The sequence below is a fragment of the Patagioenas fasciata genome, chromosome 8, assembly GCF_037038585.1.
Source record: "Patagioenas fasciata isolate bPatFas1 chromosome 8, bPatFas1.hap1, whole genome shotgun sequence".
Lineage (NCBI taxonomy): Eukaryota > Metazoa > Chordata > Aves > Columbiformes > Columbidae > Patagioenas > Patagioenas fasciata.
Genome location: NC_092527.1, coordinates 41,525,340 through 41,544,666, shown reverse-complemented (window position 1 = coordinate 41,544,666; position 19,327 = coordinate 41,525,340). Strand labels below are relative to the sequence as shown.

Here is a 19,327-nt window from a genome sequence, read left to right as displayed (position 1 = left end):
GGCTGGTGACTCCAGCACTGCCCTGGGCAGCCTGTTCAATGCCCCACAGCCCTTTGGGGAAGAAATTGTTCCCACATCCAACCTCAACCTCCCCTGGTGCAACTTGAGGCCGTTTCCTCTGCTCCTGGCGCTTGTTCCTGGGGAGCAGAGCCCGACCCCCATGGCTCCAAGCTCCTTTCAGGCAGTTCAGAGATCAGAAGGTCTCCCCTCAGCTCCTGTTCTCCAGCTGAACCCCCCAGGTCCCTCAGCTCCTGTTCTCCCATCACACTTGAGCTCCAGTCTCATCACCATCACCAGACCTGGGAAACCATCTGAAATGGTCAAGTTCAGGACTTTCCACCACTTATGCAGAATCTGACACTTCTTCAGAAAACTAATTTGGTCCATGAATTATCCTATAAGCCACTGAACAACCATAATTTAGTGGTGAGCTCTAGCTTCTCTTAGCCTTGGGTTAATCTAAACCAAGGTCCTAGCAGAAGGGGGTGTAGTTTTAAATCCTCCCCAAAGTAAGAGCTGACCTAACGCTCATCGGACCCAGTGGACAACATCACCATGCATGAGGACTGGTCCCTTGGCCATCAGCTCACTGGATTTGCACCTGGCCTTGTCAGGCGTCACAGCAGAAAAACTCAAGTCCAGAGGTGACCTGACTGCCCACCCACTCCATCACGGGAAACAACGGCTACTGAGCTTCTTTTGTTTGTTCAGAGAATCATAGAATAGTTTGCATTGGAAAGGACCTTGAAAGGTCTTTGAAAAGAGCCTTGAAAAGCCTTTTTTGGGAGCTGTCCCTAAGCCACCAAGTCACACGTGGCTCCACCTGGAGGGACTTGCCTCAGCCCCCCAGCCAAGTTGCACAGAATCACATCAAGAGATCAGTTCCTTTCTTCTAGAACTAAAGAGTAGTCCAAGTCCTTATTAAAGGGTAGGATTGACCAACACTAGTAGAAATTCCTTACATCAGGCACAGTATGGTTAAACCTTAATGCAGGGGAGTTAGTCTGAGTCTATAGTCTTTTGGTCAGGTCCACAGATCCACATGCCCCTCCTGGCTACACACACATCTGGAACCGTGACACATCTGCTCTCTGGTTTGCCCATCAACTACCAGACCAGGGCAATCAGACACCATGATCCGCTATTTCTGGAGTAAAAACAGTGTTAGGGTGGAAAATGACTTTTAACCTGGTTACAGTGGTAGCAGAACAGACTGGAAACAAAGGAGGTTTATTGGGGGATGATGGGAAATAAGTCTTATCATTAGGCTCTCAACATTTGAGAGTTCAGAGCTACAACGCTAAGATAAATGAATTTAAAAGAACCACGAGTACTGTGAGATTTAAAATAGCACAGATCAGGCTGCGCAGCTCAAAACAGGACACTGCCGCCTACACAGCTTATTAAACCGCTGTGCTTCAACAGGTGTTAATTTTACTGCATGCCTATCAGCAGTTTTCAACAAAAATATCTTTCATATTGAGAATTGTGTGTAAAGAACTTACTCGTAGAAAGATTTTTATGCTATTTAATGACAAATGCCCAACCTGCTGCTTGGTAAAGGAAAACTGGGTAGGTATTCCATGACATTCTGCTATAAAAGAAAAGATGAACTCAAGTGTAAGTTGGTGTTATCACTGATTTATGCATCTAGAAAGCTCAGTGATAGACCAGGACTTGACTGTACCAGCAGATCAGAGCCCACGGCTGAAGGGGATGGAGTCAGTGTCAGTACCAAGCCCAGGTTAGGTCGGGATTAACAAACCAGCACTATAACAGCTGTTAACTCCAGCACGCTGGAATACAAGACTGAACCTGTATCCTAAGAGCAGAAGCCACAGCACTCAGAATGCCTCAAATTATACACACACATATACATATATATATAAATTTCGTACAGTCTGAGGCAAAAAACTGGTATTACAAAGACTATTTCAGTCTTCCCCCATGCAGGATTAGCCACAATACACTGCATGAGAGGACTCTTTTGATAGTATAATTTCAAGACTGCTGATTTAATATGATCCAATTTTCCTTTCTTTTTCAAAGTTGCAAGAAAAATGTGTGTATTACATCTTCTGATCTTTTCACTTGTTCAGATCAATATGTGAGTCCTCGCAAAAGGGAAATTCCCATTCACAGCCGCTTCATAACTTAAATGAGGAAAAAAATATCACAATCACGTATCTAAAATCTGCAATGATGTGCAAAAATGGCAAATTCGGAAACTAAATATCAAAGTGTGTGTAAAGCCATGAAAGACAACGTGAATTTTCCAATAGAGAAAAAGGCTTGAATTTTTACTTCTCGGGGAGCCCTGCCCGTGATTCGTTCACATCTGTCACAACTGTCTAAAACAACAATTATTGCCTTTTGCTATTACATCAAAAAACCCAGACACCATGATTTGGCCTACAGCAACGTAACCACTGAGAGAAATCTTTGCTAGGGTTCAATTTGCATGATAAACTGTTGTTAACAGATACCATCTGTTTTTAAATTTAGTAAAAGGGCCCACATTATACAGCTCATTACAAATATTACTAACTCTTAGACAATGACTCTTGTAAAGTGTACACTGTAGCTAATGAAGTAGAAAGCTTAAACAACAAATCATTTACAAGTTTTTGTACAGGATTTCTAATGGAGGGAGTTCATAATCGTAGGAAAATGTAATCACTTATGTTAAGCAATCCATGGACCTAGTCAATGTAGCACAAACAGCTATTATGCAAAATTATGACATTAAGGGGGGAAAAAAGACTATTGCAGACTTTGCATTTTACAATATCTGCTACACAGACTAATAACTTTGAAAGAATTAAACAGGTGAGACCCCCACGCTTCCAGAATTGTACTTTGCCACCCAACATCAAAAGCGAATTCAACCTGGACTGAGATTTGCTGCCCTGAATTAGACCTGACACCAGTAACAAAGGGGATTCTGTAATGGACATCGGCTCCCACAACACGGTGCATTAATGGGCATCATGGTGAACATCATCTGTCAGGAATGGTCACAATAAAGATGTTCTACTGATTAATGTTCCACTAGGCCCGTATTTAATAATTTATATAATTTGTATTAACTTTAAAATTGCCATCACTATGGTGGACATGGAAAAAAAAACACAAACAACTCAATATAATAATTTTGCACGGGAAAACATCATGCACTGCAATTAAAACTGTTCGGTTCGTACAGAAACAATCATTCAAGATTTACAGAGATGAATTATTGTGAAACAAAGCTGCGCATTTAAACAATATAATAAGGGAGTACTTCTAAGAGGTCATAAATACTTTATAAATTACAGAAATATTGGGTTTGGTATTAATGCATTTATATTCTTATAAACTGCGGCTTAAAATATTATTCCCATAACAATATATGCTTCTATAAAATTAACAAACTTTTAAATTAATGACAGTACATTTCATAAAAAAGTACCCGTTCGTTTTTCTATACTTGGAATGAGGAAAGAAAAACAGAGATGTTACAGTACTAAAAATCGGTCATTCCACACTCATTTGGCTAATTCTTGTTTTTCTGCAAAGACCTGAGCGCCCGTTCCCAAGCATTTCGCTGGGCGGGCATTGGTCAAGAATCTCCTACGCTGCCCTATCAGGATGATTAATGAAGGCACCTTTTTCACAGAATGTCAGACTCTGCCTTTTTAACAACTGACCTTTCATAGAATACTACTGAACTCATAATTCCACTTTTGTTCAGTTTCTTATTAGTGGAGTTAAAATTAATACTTATGGGAATGATGGCTAAGGTGATGCACAGTAAATCTTAGAGCACATCAACCTTCTGCACCGACTACCAAAGGAATAGTATCTGCATTTGTCTAGTTCAATAGCATAAGTATTCTAGTAAAACTCTGTGTCCTTTTAAAAGACAAATTAGGTCAATATTCAACCCTCTTTCAAGTACAAAGCCGTACATATGGAGAAAGACTTTCAAAGTTCAGATATCCTTGTGAAATAGTTAATGCCTACTGTACACAGAGGGGATCTTTTATCCTGCTGCACTGTTTGAAACTTCCAAGCCGATGCAGGTGATGCTCGACATTAAGCTGCGCATAGCCACATCCACACACCCCTCCGCATCCTCAAAAGCCACATCTTCCAGCCCTGTGATTGAAGAAGTCACCAATCATGATAATCCCATTTTTGAAACCATCCCCTTGCAAAGTTCTCCAAGGTGAACAATGGACCAATGACATGATAACCTTATTTCTGAAATCACTACCCTGAAGTTGTCCATGGTGAACAAAATCTATTGTTTTGAGGTGTTTAACATCCAACCCACTGTTACCAGACCTCTCGAGGTAGTGAATGGTGGTGTAACGTGGCATTAAAGTAGAATGAGCAAAAGCCCAGATGTCACACATGAGCATCTACCTCCAGCACAACGATGAGATGACATGCCACCACCCTGCAGAGGACACCAAGCTCTCCACAGATGTGTTCTCCCAGGATTACCATCACCTGCCATCCAGCCCTCCCAACTCCATCATGAACGGTTAAAAATCAGCCCTTGCTTGTGCAACACGCTTGTGACAGACCACCACTGTCACCTACTCCTTCAACATCCCACTGCTGCTCTCTCCATGAAAATCAGCACCTCATTATAAGCTCCTTCACAGTCTCCTCCCTGCCCAGCCTGGTATTCTGCATTGTCCTTGTCCCCAGCAGCATGGCAATGTGTCCAATGGGACAACTCCAGCCATCTGCACAGTGATACAGGCCAGCAAGGAGGATCCAAAGCCTCCCAGTGGGCATCACCTCAACCTTCTTCTGGGAGCAGGTTGGCCAGAGAGGTGGTGGATGAACCATCCCTGGAGACATCCCAGGCCAGGCTGGACGGGGCTCTGAGCAACCTGAGCTGCTGAAGATGTCCCTGCTCATGGCAGGGGTGGTACCGGGGGAGCTGGGAAGGTCCCTCCAACCCAAACTGTTCTACAGTTCTTTGATCTCCTGTAGCATCAGGAACACAACATACAGGGAAAACAATCCTGCTCACACCCCCCCAAGAGTTGTGGTCCAAAGGTAATTAATAAGAGGTAACTGCACAAAGGAACTGAGAAGATGCTTTAGCAAAAGCCAGAAAAATATGCTGGGATGTGTTCACTTACAGGAGAAGAACAACATTAAAGAAGAGTAAAATTAAATCTTCAGTAAGGATGCTCATTAACATACCCATGTATATTTTTATGCCTCTTAAAAACACCGGCATCAACTCTTTTTCTACAGTTTTACACATTAACATTGCTAAACCCAGAAGCTATCAGGCTACAGAGAGTTTTCTATCCTTGAAGATATTTTAAGATGATAAAGACATAAAACTTTTTATTGGTACACGAAGATCAAAACACATGGTCTGGTAGCATTGTGTCTGATGTCTAAGGCGTAAGACATCACACAACTGGCAGCAATTCTGTTGTAAAACATGCAATAATACAAGCAAACTGCAGCCTAATTTTTCTCTACATGTTCATTCACATTCGCATGGAGTCCATTCACACCCATTAGGAGGGAGGGCATCTCCATTATGGCTAAATGATGTATCCTGCAGACAGAATGGCGTTTGCACTGTTTCAACCCTTGCAAATCAACGGGGCCAGGAGGATTTCACCCTAAATGAGGTTTTCTAGAAGAATCACAGAATGTCAGGGGTTGGAAGGGACCTGGAAAGCTCATCCAGTGCAATCCCCCCATGGAGCAGGAACACCCAGATGAGGTTCCACAGGAAGGGGTCCAGGCGGGTTTGAATGTCGGCAGAGAAGGAGACTCCACAACCCCCCTGGGCAGCCTGGGCCAGGCTCTGACACCCTCACCATGAAGAAGTTTCTTTTCATGTTTAAGTGGAACCTCCTATGTTCCAGTTTGCACCCATTGCCCCTTGTCCTGTCATTGGTTCGCACCAAGAAGAGCCTGGCTCCATCCTCCTGACACTGCCCCTTTCCATATTGATCCCCATGAATGAGTCCCCCCTCAGTCTCCTCTTCTCCAGCTCCAGAGCCCCAGCTCCCTCAGCCTTTCCTCACACGGGAGATGCTCCACTCCCTTCAGCATCTTGGTGGCTGCACTGGACTCTCTCCAGCAGTTCCCTGTCCTTCTGGAACTGAGGGGCCACAACTGGACACAATATTCCAGGTGTGGTCTCCCCAGGGCAGAGCAGAGGGGCAGGAGAACCTCTCTGACCTACTGACCACCCCCTTCTAACCCACCCCAGGTACCACTGGCCTTCCTGGCCACAAGGGCCCAGTGCTGGCTCATGGTCACCCTGCTGTCAAAGAGGACATTGGAACGAAGTTCGACCTCCCCTTAGAGCTCAGTATTTTCCATAAGGTCAACCGGGTTGTAACAAAACTCTTCCATAACCTGAGACCCATGGAGATCTCCAGGTCCCGAGCAGAAAAAACACAGTTCCTATAGGGCAACCTAAGAGAATTCAGTTCCTTACAAGTTGAAAAGTTTTCTCAAGATGGAAAGTCAGCACTTCACAGGACTCCCAATTTACAAGTGCTGGGTGAATAAATAAAAAGGTATTTCCCAACTAACATACACAGATGTGTCTTCTGGAGTCCAAAGCAAAGCAGAGCTCTCAATTCTGCAAGTGCTGCCCTGTAGTTAAGTTGTGCGAGTTAAGAGTCAGCCTGGTCATCAATTATCCCAATTACTATGGATTTTTGATAAGAGTGACAGACCTGAAAGACAAGTATTGAGTGAACACAAAGTCACAATGTGACTGGAGACAAATATAATACACACAAGCGTCACAACTGGTAGTACTTCATTATTTCAGCAATGCTACTATTTAATATACTAGTAAATATATGCTCATTCTGATAGTTGTTTTAAAGATTTCAATTAAACTAAGAATTCAGATGCACAGCAAGGCTTTGGAATGAATATCAATAAGCAAAGCCATATCATTCAGAAATACCTTCAGTGATCTAAACGCCAAACCCAACCAGACACAAACAATAAAAATTCAGATCTGACATGCTGGACTAAAGAAAAAAATGTAAAGAATTTTAAAAAATAGCTAAAAGTGAGTGTTTAGGTAACGCTGCTTTCAAAGTGAGAAATTCTACTGCCATTGCAGATTTGCAGCCTGTAAAAGAATTCGGGATTCTAGATCCACATCCCAGGGAAGCTCCGAGTCCGGCTCACCCGAGCTGGGAACACAGCACTACCAGCAAGCACAAAGTGTTCTCAACAACGTATATCTGAGCTACTTTTTGTTCTCCTCCAGCTCCGTTATACCTCGGGGTTGTTTTTTGGGCCATTTGGCATCTTTTTACTGTGATTTATCATTACTTCAGACAAAAGATTCTTTGTTCATTTCCAAATTACCTGCATGCACTGGAAATCAAACCCATCACAATTTGTTGTTGTTCCTGTATTCTTTTGTTGCCTGTTTTTGTTATTGCTGTAAGTTCTATGAAAAAGAACTTGAAAACCTATTTCCCAGAGCAGACAGGAAGCGAGAACGCGGCATCGCAAGCCTGAGGATATCCTCTGTTTCGCTGAAACATAAATCTCAAAACCCAAAGGATATCTGCATAAATGAAGAGCATCTGGACAACCTCAGAGCCACAAGCAATATCACCCAGCACACAGAAAGCTCCTGACCCGCAGGAGCTGATGGGTGATCCCAACCATGACCAGGAGAACCTGCAACCAACAGCGGAGAGGAGTGAAACGGGGACATGGTTTGACAGGGATGGAGCGGGAAAAAAACCCTCCCAAAATGTTCAGCTGCAAAAAGCCTTCAGAAGCCAGCGAGAAAAACCCCACTGATGAGCTTGGTGAGTTGGTTCTGTCACCATCAGCAGAAGAAATCACAGAAAATGAGACTTTTGAAGAGATGGAGTCAGGGGGACAGGAACAGTGTGACCCAGACATTGGGTCAGTCTGGACTTTGAATTTCAGCGGTATAAACACAGACAGTTTCTCTATTCTTCAAGTGTTCACATCAGCATTTAAAATTAGAACAAACTATTATCAGAGGTGAAGAACATTCACGAGCTGTGAAGAATGACTGCTTCCAAATTATTGAGGTATTACATCTCAAATTGCCTTAATATAAGCTGATTTATATTTATGGCCAAGTTTCATACAACATTTAAACTTCCAAGAACTCCTCCCAAGTCAGATCATCGATCCTAAAGAGTTTTTTTAAAAAAATAAGGCAGGAAATATCTTCCATTCTCCTTCTCCTTTATATCCAGGCATCTACAGCTCAGGTTGTTTAGGTCAGTTATATCCACCACAAGAGGTCTTCTCCAAGGTGTATTTTGGTCACCGTAGCTAAATCACAGCCCCTATCCTGGACCTTTGCAGTACGTGTGTCTGGAACTTGAAAACTAAGCCAGTTGCCCAGACTGCATGGTAAGAACAACACGTGGAATCCTACATCTTCTTACGGTAGGCAGTCTGCCAACTTGGTTCTGCACACGCGAGGAGAAACGTCTACCTGTCCAGTAGCGCAGTCCAATGAATGTGGCAAAAACTAGTCTTTCCCAACATTTTCTTTCCAGCTCTGCAGAGGTTTTCCATTGGGAGTACAAACTGGTCACCTTTTTTGCAGCTAAAACTCCATTAATAGGTTCCAAATACCATCCCTTATCACCAGAGCCAAGCTGGCGCCAAGCTCCGCAGTGTCTGCCCAGCATCTCCGACAAAGTATCTGCTTGCGGATGTATATTTTAAATAAGTACTATACGCACCTGCATATTAAACAAACTCATCCGGCCTTCAAAGACCACGTACCACTGATAAAACATCACCACAAGCAAGATGCACAGAGGGACTATGTTAATAATCACCTGAAGACAAGTCAAACCCAGTCATGGAATGGCAAAACACGCACCCATGAAGAACAAATGGGAAGAGAACAATTGACTGATAATCTAAAGTACAAAGTTATTCCAACTCTACCTCGTTACTTCTTGCTCTGAACTCGCACAAGTAGAAAGGTCCTCTGCAATAATCGTGTTTCACACCAGACAGTCCTTACATTGTGTATAAATTCAGGTTATTATGAAGTTCCTTAGGAAAATAAAATACAACTTAAACTATTAGTATGAATGACAATTTACATATTAGCCGACTACAACAGTAAATCTCTCCAATATCAAAATTAAGAAATTGATAGCTGTTCAAAAACTCATTTGATTAGCTGATCACCGGGATTGCATGTTTTTCTGTCTACAGTCTGATACTCAGAAGTTCAGGAGCAATCAAAATGCTTTTATCACCAGCAAGCACCCATTTTAATAAGCAAAGAGGCAATTGCGTGTATTTATCACTTGAAGGATTATATGCAGTAAACAGCCTTAAATTCTTCAATGGCCAATAGGAACTTATTTCTGCTTAACCAGAATGTCTGAGAACTAGCAAAGAGAATCTACAGGGTATTTATCCTTAGAATTATTCTCATTTCATCCTTTAATGATTATCTTAAGGAATCTGGGAAAGTTAAAGACTACATAGTAAGGCAACTACTGATAAGGTGAAGGAAACCATTCTAACACAGGATAGATGGAACAGTCGGCATTTTTTCCTGGTGAAGAGGTAATTCTGACTATGAATTAAAACTCAGATATTTGGACTTGTCTTCAGGAATCCAAGGAGGATGCAGTTCCATTGAGCACCACATGGACATTTCCTTCTTGCTCCATTTGTGAGGATCTCTGTGAGTTTAACACACGCTGCCTTTGACTCTTCTGCAATTTCATTCCACCCAGCACAGTCCAAGGAACTGTGACAGCAGTGAATACAGACCAAGAACTGATGTCCTCTACCCCATGCTTACCCCAAAGAAACAGTGAATTTGGAACAGATTCAAAAGAGAAACATTCCCAAACTATCATTTCACCAAAACAAGCAAAATGAAGTGACACCATAAGAAAGAACAAAAATCCACACACAGTAAGGTGGTCCCTCCTCCTAGAACATTAAGTTCAGCCAAAGGAAGTTCATCAAGAATATACCAGAGATTTCCAGAGATAAATTCTTTAAAAGCAAGCAGAGTAACTGCACTGTTGGAAGAAGTTTTACTTATTAATTTGTTTAAACTAGGCTATTACAGAAGACACAAGGCAGGATATCCACACAAACAGCAGGAGATGGGATGGTGATCCTTCCCACCTTCTGCAGCCTCCCATGACACACAATGAGGTATCACCAGCCAAAAAATACCCCTTGATGTGAATCTTTAGAAAAAATAACACATGTACAAACACGTTTATGCAGCACCACCCTCCCATGACAAGTTTCCATATTGTGCATTTAGAGTCTTGTACTTTCTTCAGCAACTTTGAAGTGAGCATCTGATCAGGACCACAAATCCACTGCCCTGGATACTCATCTCATTTGCACTGCTTCATATTTCATCTTAACTTCAATAGAAATCAAAAACACATTGATCAAAATGAGTTTCTCCTACAGATTTTAAGAAAATAATTGAAAAACGGGCCTGTCATATGTTAATATCACCAGGGCTTGGGGACAATGTATCTCCAAGAGCAAAGCTCTAATTCAGTGCTTTGTGTAAACGTTCTTATCCATGGTTGTTTTCAGGGTGTCTCAATGCAACCACAGGCTGCCAGGATGATCCTGGGGAGAAAGGACCCCAGGAAACAGCCCAAACCACCCTCCCCAGGCTGGGCTGCTCCTTACCCGGGTCCATGGTCATCAGGAGCTGCGTGTTCTCCTTGTTTGATCTTTGGCCACCAGCACAGCAGCAGAAACTCTTCTTGTTGCCTTTCACATCCCTTCTTAACTCCCAGCTCCAGCTGAGGTTTCACTTTCTTGACATCTCTACAAGCCTGGGCAATATTTCCTAAATCTTCCTTTGCACCCAGAGTCTCACAGCCCAGCCAAGGATGCCACCAACCCAACACCCCAAAACTGTTCTTCCCAATTACTGAGCAGCAGACCCTTGGCTCCCCCATCCAGGGCCATGCGTCAAAGAGTCCTTGATGTCCTCCAGGAAGCATCTTGAGAGCTTGGACCCCACCACACTGCCTGTTCATGAGATTGCAGGGAGGCTGAAGTCCAACCCCAACCATTCTGTGATTCCATTTGGAGACCCCAGTTGTTAAAAGGTGGCTTCCACAGTTCATAGCAAACTCCCACCGTGTCACTTACTGGCTAGTGGCATGGAGGAGCTCAGTTGCTGCCTATTAGCTTCAATTACTGCTTATCACACATTTGAGGCTTTAAAACTTTCAGAACATTTTAGAAGAACTACGTGGGAGATGGACTGAAGCCAAACTTCCCAGATCTCAATGGGACTTGCGATTTAAGTCCACAAAAATCAGGCACTCCAAGTTATCCATCACAACACAGAGTTTAAGTCACCACGTTCCTAGGACCAGCTCCAGACCCAGAGATACCCACAGCAAAAGGAAAACCCAGAAGCTCAAGGCTTCCAGGAGAACCTGATAGGGAAACCTGTACTAAATGTTTAATACGATGAGCAATTATTCTTAAGTGTCTTTTTCTGGATAACTTTTCCACTGTGTGATCCCATTGAGAAGACAACATGAGATGCTGCTTTTGAATAAGTTACACATTTCCCTTGCTTCACTCGAACAATGCCACCACTATTAATATTTTCACCCTACAAACCAGCGCTAGCCTTCCAAAGAAAAAGTCCTTGACCAAAATATCAGAGGATATTAAACTGAGAAGTGATCTACTGATGCAAATCATTAAATCTATTTGCATCTGCTTACTGAACCCTAACACAGAAATTAAACTACATAGTGTGGGAAAAGAGCTGGTTTTGCATGGTTAAAAGGAGACATCTTGGAAGATCCAAGCTCTATGTCATTAATTTTCCTTCTTCCCCTCATTAACAAGTAAAATGTTTTCACTGCTTGAAAAGTTTTAATAAATAGGAAAAAGCAGGGCAGCTGACATAAGTTTTTAATGTAATATACAAGAGCTTTTAATATTTTTACATATATTAATGTAAAAGCTAAAAATAAATGTTAAAAGGTTACATTTGTGAAAAAAAAAATAAAAACAGCATTTAGAGTTACAGGAGAAGGTTTTCAAATTTAACTCTTTCTTTGCCAGCACAGTGTTCTGAGGGTCATTTGCCACCCAACTGAAAACCAATATAATGGCCAAGCTGAGTTACACACCTGCAAGTCCCTTTATACAAGAGAACTGGGGGAGGAATTTCCAGACCAGCTATAATTAGTACAAGCTGGTGCTAATTAGCATGAGACCTTCACAAGTTTTAATGCAAATGCATGAACCCAAGTAGCAAAAAAAACCCCACAAAACCAGCACCAAACCCCAAATAACACACACTTCCCAACGACCATCCAGTGATCTGGTCACAGCATCAGCATGGTCCAGGCTCCTCAGGTAGAAATCAGGCGCTTCTCAGTAAAATACTTCTTATAATTCAATTCTGTCACTTAAGGAGAGCTGCAAGAAGGGTTCCCATTATCCAGAGGGGTGTTTGTACTTATACCACACTGTTGAACCCCAAACCAGCTCCGTGGCTTTAAATTATTCTCAGCATTATCTATACATCTTGTTTTGTTTTGGCGGACTAGAGAAGCCTGGGAAGAAAACCAAGCTGAAGAGCTGCAATACTTCAGAATGCCCACTCATTCTGATCCATAATAGAAACATAATCCATGTCATTACGCAGCCCATTTTCCCATCTTTACAGCGAGGATTTGCAATGGAAAAATGCTCCAGTGCATTAATCTGCCCCTGGCACGAGAGGTGGAAAAGGTTCCACTCACGGCCTGAATTAGGGCAGAGCTACTGAACACACACCAGGCACCGCGTCTGTGGCACAGCACCGGGCACCAGAACATTTCCTTCCTAAATTTCCCGAAGAGACGATGCTGCATAGACAAATTCTCACGCTCTTCTTCAGCAGAATTGTTTTTCATCACTATTACAGCTTTACATCTTCCACACTGCAAATAAACCCATCGTATCCGTGGTATTTTCAAGTGGGTGTCTGCACAAGTTATATTATCTAATACAGTCTGTTGTTACTTTTGCCATTTTAAAATATCACCACTGTAAAACATGATCACTGGGTTGTTGGAACATTTCTGGCTTTAGAGGTGTTGGCCAGACCATCGGGGTTTACAAACACACAGCGCTCGAGCACAGAGCTTTTGGTTGTGCACACCAAAACGGGTCTTCTAGCATTTGGACATGGTGTTAACACTGTTAACAGGCTTCAAAATATCAGATTATTACCATGAGTAACTGCCCAATAAAAAAATTGGACGTTTTCCTTCTTTTTTGTAAAACAGCGCCCTCGAATAAACCAAACCATAGCCGTGACGATTACAAAACCCACTCCTGTTTGGATCTTGTAATAGTGCCTTGGACAGGTGAACAGAAATACAGCAGTGCCGTCGGACAAATAACACATCTAAGGTCTGGAATTGATCACGGCGGAGCTGCTCCGGATTCACTTCAGTTGAAGAGAAAGAGGAACGTGGGTTTTGCCAATCGTGCAAAATAAAGTTCCCCATGCAGAGCTGACAGTGAAACTTATCCCGCAAACCACTTCCAAAAATGCAGGAAGCTACGTATGTCAGCTGTACTACATGTAAGGTTTTGACAAAGTCTAAACTTATTCCGTGTTCATTTTGTACAGGTTTTCAAAACACTACAGTACCAAGTTTCCTTATCTCGATGCAGCATAAACCATCTGTAGCACGTCCACAAGAAACCATGAAAACACCCAGCCCAGTTTATTTTTAATAAAAGGAGGACTATGCTACATAATAACTCTTCCTGCCACATCCACTGCATCTGCTGAAATAAAGATTGATGCCTGCATATTCGTAGACACTTCTACCACAGTAGGTAATATTTCTTTTTTGTGGAATTTTGGAGTAATTTGAAGTAACAGGCACCATCTCCCTATTAAGGCATCTGCATGTTCTAAGTGGTAGAAAACTCAACGAGACCTGTGAAAACAGTGTCACAAGGTAACAGGTATTTAGAAAGAAAAGGCTTGAAGACAGACGTGTAGGACTGGGACCTTCTCCCTTTGGTGACTCTTCTACACAGGCACCCCAACACGCTTTCCCTTTGCTCAACACATAAAACAATATATTCAGGATTGTGAAGGTTTACAACACACAAAAAGCAGCCTAGAGACCAGACCAACGCAGAGCACATGGGTACTCCCCCCCAGTTTCAAATGAACAAAGATAAACATTAAATACTGCGTGAGTTTTGCCCCACGCATTGAGGATCACCCCAAAAGGACCAGGTGCTCTCCAAGCCAAAGCAGCACTTTGAAGCTTTTGAGAACAAGTTATCACAGAGGTAAAGAACACATGGAGCCACCCAAGCCCTTCACCTAACAGCTACTGAAGGATTTAACACACTCAGATCAAATGCCAACTGTATCTCAAACCTAATCTGTTTATATTAACACCTACAAAAGATCCACCTAATGAACCATTTCCCAGTCACTGTAAACAGTAATTAAATACATTAAACTATCAAAAAAAGGAAAGCACCATGCAAAACATACTTTGATCATTGATAAGCGTCGTCAGTTCGGCTGATTACGGTATTTCCAAGAGCCAGTGCTCCGTTTCAGGTGGCAGGAACGTGATGCATCAGGGCTTGTCCAGCACTGGATAAGAAAAACAACTAAAAATAAAGGCAATTTTCCAAAAACTAGAGGGAGGTTGAATTTTAGTCGTATTACTCGTAAAGTCCACAAACTGCACGCAGACCGCAGGATGACTCTGTATGGACTCTGGTCCTGGCCTTGGAAATAACCAGCAGTAGGGCTTTACTTATCCAAGAGGAATGGTTGTAAATAAGCTGCCCATGGTGGGAATAGAGCTTCAACAGTGGTGACATCAGGCTCTGCAGAACCCAGCGGTTTGGTTCCACCAGATAATCACAGAATGTCAGGGATTGGAAGGGACCTCAAAAGATCATTTAGTGCATTCCACATACACCACAGCTTTGCTAAAAAAAACATCCAAGAGCCTATGGAGCCCGTGCTACCAGCAGCTGGAGTCTAAGCAGGGCTCCAGGACACCCTTCCCCTCCCTGCTCCCGCTCTGCATTTAGAGATCATCCCCAAACCATTCATTCTTTACTGAACAGAGGTACCTTGTCTCAGCTGGGTTTTATATCTATACCATTTTAACTGGAAAAATCTCTGCTGTTCCACAGTAATTTGAAGGAAGAGCTGACTGGGGAAGAGCAGCACCTCTTGGAGCTACATTGCCCATAACCCTCTGGTCACATAAGCCACATCAGATGTTCACGGTAAACCAGAAATCTGTTCAAACTCAGATCTACCTCAGTCAGTTTTTAGCACACTCCTGAGCTCTGCCTAAGTTTTTTAGGCTTGGCTGATGCTCATTGAGGAAACCAGCAGCGGCACTCTCTCCCCCAAATTCTTCCCAATTGTGGTATCAAAGTGAGATGTCACTCATGACAAACTTTACAGCAAGAGCAATAAAACAGCTGGCAAAGCTGACATTTCAACCATCATCACTGGCTGTGATTAAATAGCTCAGAGATGAGCAGTGTGGTTCACACCTCTCCAAGTTATTGTTCTAGGCTTTTATCAGGCTCCTGTACACATCTGCTTCCACTTGAGGTTTCCTTTGAATCTGTAATAGCTGGAAACTTGTTTTAATGGAAATTCCGGACAGTTTCTGATCATGTTAAACTGGCAGAGACTGACTGAAGCCCTGGTGAACTTCTTGAACTGTGGATTCACCCATAAAAGGTTGAGGCAAATTAATAATACAAGATCAGTCATCAAACTGGTTCCTTGTTCTCCTTCTCTGATCTCCCTCAGGAAGAGGCAAGGAAGTGAAACACTATAAAGAAACTTGCAAATAACCTGTAAGATGGGACCATGCTGCTTCCAGAAGAATCTCTTCTGAAAAGAGGATGAAAGGAAGGCTGGGCTGTTCCTACAGCACCAGGAAAATGCACATTTTGGCCACTGAAGCAATGGTGAACCAAGTCAACCTGCCAGCCCCACTTCTCAAAAACACACATGAAATGTCAAAAGCTGCTCAAATTCGATTTCACAGCCGTACCAAACAGCTAGAGCTGTTTGGTACGGCTGTGAAATCGAATCTGAGAAGCAGGAGCTCAGCACCCAGGGGGTGGTTGTCCCCAAATCATCCCCATCTTGCCCCAACACCGGGTCCAAGGATCACAGCCAGCTCAGCTAAGCTTCTAAGGGCAAAAACTCAACTCCTCAACCTTACAGCCCATGGTGGATGTCAACATTAGCGTGACCTGGATCCGTGTCACTAATCAGACAGCAGATTTAACTCTTATTTCCCATGCAGGCATCACTACACAGTCACATCTCCCAAACACGTCAAATATTTTTAGTGCATTGAAGGGATCCTAACACTGCACCAACAATGTTCAGTTTCCCCTCATAGTGCAGAATCATGGCAGCTCTCCTGTTGTGTTGTTTTTCCCAAAGCTACCACCAATAATACCAGAGTTTCTCAACAAAATGGAGAGAGATCCCGCTCTATTGACCCAGCAGTGAGTCCACGGAGTTTTGCTTGGTTTAGGTATTGATGCCACAGGGACACGGATGCTGTTTCTAAGCAGGACAGGGCTTGCTGGCTGGGACCAGGATTGTCCAGCCATACACTAGAAGCTCATCCACTCTACCTCAGGGTGTATTATACCATTGCCCTTGCTTATTAGGACCAATTTCTTCCCCAAAGGGCTGTGGGGCATTGGAACAGGCTGCTCAGGGCAGTGCTGGAGTCACCATCCCTGGAGGGTTGAAGAGAGATGAGGTTCTCAGGACATGGGTTATTGTTAACAGTTGGACTTGATCTTGCCAGTCTCTTCCAACCAAAACGATTCTATGATTCTTTCACTAAAACCCTGCAGCTGCCACTTCATTTCCCTGTGTTATCGCCCACGCAGACCAGACAACCGCTCTGGGAACTCCGGGGCAATTCCCCTGAGGGAACAAGGAAATTCTTGGAAGAATTTGGAAGAGGTGTTGCTTTTTTTCCCTTGTGTTGCAAAAATCCTTGCTCCCACCTCAACTGCCAAGTCAATGTCCCATATTTCCGAGGTATTTCCTGCTGTAAATGTTTCACCCTTAAGTCACAACTGCAACTCCCTGTTCACCCAGCAGATAACTTATCCTGGCCACTCGGGACTAAAACAAGGGTGGGAACATCACAGCCAACAGCGGAATAATGAAGAAAACTAATTCTGAAATGTCAGGGCTTGTAAAGACACAAATATAACAGCAGTAAAAAAGTGAGGTTATCCTTTCGGACATGAGCAAAACAGTTAAACATTCGCAGTATTTCAGGTGGGAGTATTGAAAGAAAGAGAACCTATTGATCAAAATTCATCTTTATATTTGTATAGAGTGGAAGAAAAACTATAATAGCTGATATAGTACTAAATATGTATATCCTGTATGTATACTTATATATTTTGCGCTTTATTAATTGACAATGCCAACCTGAATAATAAGTGAACAGTCAGCCCACAATTTAAACACCAAAATAGAAATAAGTGATTTCAGGTTCCTGCTTTACGAAATAAGCAACGTCAGGATGCTGGTTTAAGTCAGATGATTGTTAGCACTGCACTCACATGGCAAAAGGGTTAGAAACAATTTTAGTTACCCTTCAGTAAAGTTAAACTTTCACAATCACATTTAGCTTAAATTTTTCATGTATATATGAAATTTTATATACACAGACATATATTTAAAATACAAATAAAACCTCTTCCTCCCCAAACAGAATCCATTCTGCCGTGCTTTGACTTTCAAACTGCCGGCTTTGCGGGAACCAAATAACCTTAGGTTATTACAATTAGTTTCATCTCATTAATAGATCAATTTCTTTCGAGCATACTGAAAACTGAATTTTACTTCGTTGCTTCTCCTTCCAGGCTACATTATAGTCTGTGTTCTTAAGTTTTAAGGAGAGCGGTCACAGAATGGTTGTAATCTCGGGTGATTAATTGCACGGTATTGTACAAGCTGTAAAACAGACAAGATCCCCACAAAGCGATTATGCCATTAACCGGTGCTCTTAGCAGATTTCTCTACAACCAGCAGGTTTGTCTGACTGATTACAAGTATTTATATATTTCAAAGGTTTACTTATTTGTTTAAAAAAACAACCTAAAATCTATATTGATTGTTACATGCAATTCTACATGTAAAGTCCTGAGCACCGTGGAGCAGAATACCAATATTTATTACCAGATTGCACTCATTATAGTTCTCTCCGACAGGAGTCCATTAAAATCAATTTTTATGTTTCTTACATCTTTTTCCCTACCCCATGCTCTTCCCATAGTGTTTATTACCCAGTTACAAACACTGGGCACTGCTTTGTTTTTATTTTATTCTGTTGAAAATAATGAGGCCGGATTTAACAACTGTTCACCAGCGATGAGTAGAAGAGATTAAATGTTATACTTCAGTACAAATATTTACACACGGCTTTAAAATTTTTAGAACTTTATCATCGGTAAAGACAAAAGCAAGTCCCACCTTCCACTACTTCTTCAGATGTAAATTCTTAAAGTAATTGCAAGAATATTCTGCTTATCATTAACATTTGAACTGCTCTTGAGTAATATTCCGCCTATAAAAGAATAATTTTTGCATATAACTTATTAGATCGCATGATTTAAGCGTTACCAAGATGCCACTAAAGGCTCAACGCTTCTGGGAGGCCAGGAAATCATCTCAGCGCTGAGAAAACAGAGATATTTCCTGGAAAAAAAGGTCTGTGCGGCTGAAAGATCCACTTCTCCCCACCACCACTTGCTCTGAAGTTACTCACTGTGCACACAAATTTGGTTCAGAAAGGAGGTGAACGATCCCAGGAAACGTGGAACCCCAGTGCTATAGAGAAATCACTGATCTTCACTCTCATTTCTCCAGGACAGCTACACAAACACACCCAATACAATAAAACCTCCCCGTCCATCTTCTTGGCCACTACTAATTAAGAGCCTGTAATTATTTTCTTCCAATGATCTGCCATTTCACTTTGAGCTTGTATTTCTTAGCATCCACAACTTCATGACAATTTACCTTCAGCTTTATTTTCATGCATTTCCATTTACATCTAACAATATAAAGCGCACAACACAATTTCTCATATTTGTCACCTTTGACAAGCACAGACCTTTTTCCTACTATTTTCCTACTATTCTTCACCCACTCATTGACTTTTCCTCTTCTCAAGGGTGAAGAGTCCTCGTCTGCCCAGCTGTTCTTCATGAAGATGCTGCTCTACAG

At 42.3% G+C, this 19,327-nt stretch overlaps 1 protein-coding gene across 4 annotated transcripts in view; it reads right to left on the bottom strand.

Annotated features, from left to right (window-relative positions):
• The window catches only part of MGMT (O-6-methylguanine-DNA methyltransferase), a 151,919-nt gene that overhangs the window by 111,481 nt on the left and 21,111 nt on the right, over positions 1–19,327 (bottom strand). The window lies entirely within an intron of this gene.